Source organism: Mesitornis unicolor, unplaced genomic scaffold (assembly GCF_000695765.1).
Source record: "Mesitornis unicolor isolate BGI_N332 unplaced genomic scaffold, ASM69576v1 scaffold43756, whole genome shotgun sequence".
Taxonomy (NCBI): Eukaryota; Metazoa; Chordata; class Aves; order Mesitornithiformes; family Mesitornithidae; genus Mesitornis; species Mesitornis unicolor.
Window position 1 is genome coordinate 887 of NW_010193786.1, and position 3,525 is coordinate 4,411.

The following is a 3,525-nucleotide window of genomic DNA, read 5'->3' on the forward strand; positions in this document are numbered from 1 at the left end:
ATATTAGGTTAAGACAGTTTTCAACGGAATGCATAACGTCTTCGAGTTTGCTTCCACTGAAATACTTGTTTTTAAATCTGTCGAGTACTTACTGAATTTGACATTCAAAGCCATGCATGCAGTTAACTAAAAATAGAGGAAAATCTCAAAAACATGGTTGGATTCAACACAGGTGCTCGGTTGGCACGAGCCTTCAATTTGCTACCAAATGGATTGCATCAAAGGAGTTATTTTTAAGAAGGGAGTATTAATTTCTTACAACTGAGTGTGCAGGAGAAATAATTGAAGAAGTAGTAGTAGTAGCTGCTTATATTTTAATTGCTCAGCTCTTAAGTCTTTATTATGTGTTTTGTTTAAGCATTCGGTAAAGAAAAAGACAAAGAGAAGAAGTTAGACGATGACAGCAGCAGTACCACAGTTCCTCAGTCAGCTTTCTTGGGCCCAACATTATGGGACAAGACACTGCCATACGACGGAGACACTTTCCAGTTGGAATACATGGACCTGGAAGAATTCCTCTCAGAAAATGGCATTCCACCCAGCCCAAACCAGCACGAGCATAGCCCACACCAGTCAGGTCTCCAGCAAGCTACCTCAGCATCACCTTCTGTCATGGACCTCAGCAGCAGGGCTTCTACTTCAGTCCATCCAGGCATGGTGTCGCAGAACTGCATGCAGAGCCCGGTCAGACCAGGTAAATAAGCCCTAAGAACTTCCTGTGGATTTTGGCATGAGTCCTCCTCCTCCCCATGAGGAGTAAATCATTACTTCTCCCTGTATGGTTGATAGGCAGCTTAGAGAGGGCCGATACGATTAGAGTCACTCTCACTCCAAGAAATAAAAATAATAGCTCTAGTTATTGCTAAGTTGCTCCACCAGGATTTTTCCTTAAATTATATAAGGAAGCTGTGGGGAATTCCAAGGAAACTTGCCTATCATCTTTTCTTTGTTAGTAGCCTAGCTATTAGGAAATAAACCCCCACCCCGACTGATTAGTAGTGCATGGATACCATGGTGTTAGATGAACTGGGAAAAGGACTGTGAAAGAGAATATTTCTTTGGCCAATATTCAATGTGAGAATGCAGGATTGGGTAATTATTTTGAAGTTAAAACTCAGCAGCAGTGCTTCCTGTTTGAAATTTTGGCTATAATCTTATTCTCAATTGAGCAAAGTAAAATTTGTCACAGTACATGGTGCAGGTACCAGATTTTGGAACTGCGTTACGGTCTTGCTTAAATTAGCATAAACTGAGTGTAACTTTGACCCGAGTTGATAAATTACATCTGTAGTCACCTTAAGCTGTAGGCAAAGAAAACATCATGGAGTCCAAGTTCTGGTTGTAGTGCATGATTCAAACCCGTCTGATGTCAGTGGAAGTCTTCTGTTAGTTTATTAGCACTTGAAATCATCCCTTTAAGAGACACTAGTACAGATCCAGAATAATTGCTCTGGCTTGACACCAGTGTGGCTGAGATCACTGTCAGTGGAATAGCGTCAACATTGAAGTTTGGAAAATGTGGAGCTTTGCTTTTTTTTCCCCTTTAAAAATAAAGTTAAAAAAAAAAAAGACCAAGGGTGACTTATGTATTGTGCTCTTCTGCTCACACAAGGTTTGCTAGAGCAAAGTGTGCTCTTGGGAGCAGGAAACCACTCCTCTCACTTCTGCTTGATCGTTTGCCATGCTCAGCGTGCGAAGTCATTGTCAGAATCATCTGATAAGGAGGCAAAAAAAATAAATAGAAGGACAAAAGTTGTGGAGCAGGATGAAATAGAAAAGTTTTACAAGCCTGTAACATTCCTTTCTCATTAAAAAGAAATAAAACACCCCTCAAAACACCCCAAACCTGTCAACAGACTCTTTGGCCCCCAGTCAGAAGTGTGCGTGTAGTAGTGAATTTCATTTACTTTCTTTGACTTTATGTGGATTTGACTTTGTCTTGTATTTCAGTTTCAAGGCATTTAATAGTTAACTAATAACTTATAAGAATTTCCAAAGTTAAAGTATATTTGGAGTTGGCAAGAGCGAAATATAAAAAACATTGCTTTTTCTGAGGCAGGTTTTAAAAATGGCACATATATGCTGCAACACTTTTTTTGTCGCATATGCACACATAAAATTAAAAGCAGATAATCTGTCCTTGTTCAGTTGTTTGTTTTTTTTCAGAGGAGCCTGGTTATGAGCCAGCCTTTTAACGATCGCCTGTCAGAATTTATTAGCAATTAGCTGTCCACCTGACTTTTCAACTCATTGATTTCTGTCAGTTTTTCCTCAGCTGTTTGCAGCTCAGGGTTACGAACTTTTCTCACTAGAAACTCTGTACGCGTTTTTTACTGTAGTGAAAGAAGCCATGTCTCTTGGGGTAAGATGAAACATCTAAAGTTGCGGATGTTTTTTTCCTATGCCATCTTGCCTTAAGAATAATATACTTTTCTTGTTAAATGTTTTTTAAAAGGGAGCTCGTTCCATTTCTTAAAGCAGTAGTTTCCCCCCCCATATTACAGATAGATACTATGACTTAATAGTAGTCTGGTTTTATCATCGTGTTGTTGACATTTTTATGTGCTGTTGTGTAATAAAAATCTTACTTTGACAGTCTGTTTTGAAGAGAAATTAATCTTAGAATTTAGCATTCAAGCAAATTTAAAAATAAGACAGTATATAGCTAAAACCCCGAATTTTTAGTAAAAGTAAAAATGAGCATTTAAGGTTGTCATAAAAGTGCCAAGGCAAATGTACTGGTTTGAAATGTAGATGTTAGTCTGGAGGTAAATATTAAAATTGTTGTAATGGGGCCTTTAGGTTAATATATCTTAAGATTTTTTAAATGCATTTTTTTAAACTGTACATGAAGAAAGGTTTGGTTTTTTTAATTAGTGTGAACTACCATTGCAGTATGCACACATGGCTGTTGTCATTTGTATTATTGTGATAAAGCCAAGAACAAACAGTATAAAGGGTACATAATTCCATGTGATCTCATTTTTAGGAAAACTGAATTTTTTAGGTGATAGTAATTCTCCTAATATATGTTGTGTTGTGTCTTCTGAATTTTGTCTTCTAATGGAGCATGTGGTCTGTGGCTGAAGGAAGGGTGGAATGCCGTACGGCTGATGTCCCTACTTTACATGGCCCCGCAGCATTTGGCATCAGCGTTATCACGTGCAGTTGGTCAAAACTCCTATACCTGCATGTGCCGTGTATGGGGGAGGACGATGTACACGTGCATGTGAGACGCTGAAAGTGTCTCATGTACGTACGTGGTGTACCGCAGACATAGAGGGTCTATAGAAGAGTGGTATAAGAAGATTTAATGTAGTGTGTTGTGTTGAAATTCAAGCCTTGCCTGTCTTTAGAAGCTCATGGTATTGCCCAAATAACGTGTTTTATCCCATCTCTCGAAGAGAGCTGGAAATGTGCATTGGCATTCACTGAGAAGTGTCATCAGGCTTAGCAGCCTTGACAGTAAATGTGGCATTACAAAATCCTCTCCGATTTTTTTTTCTTAAAGGTAAAAAAAAAAAA

At 38.6% G+C, this 3,525-nt stretch overlaps 1 pseudogene across 1 annotated transcript; it reads left to right on the top strand.

Moving 5' to 3' along the window:
- Positions 1 to 358: 358 nt before the first annotated feature.
- On the top strand, positions 359 to 702 carry LOC104543069 (annotated as a pseudogene). The gene has a single exon (XR_728156.1). The product of XR_728156.1 is annotated as a hepatic leukemia factor pseudogene (transcript).
- The last annotated feature ends 2,823 nt before the right edge of the window (positions 703 to 3,525 follow it).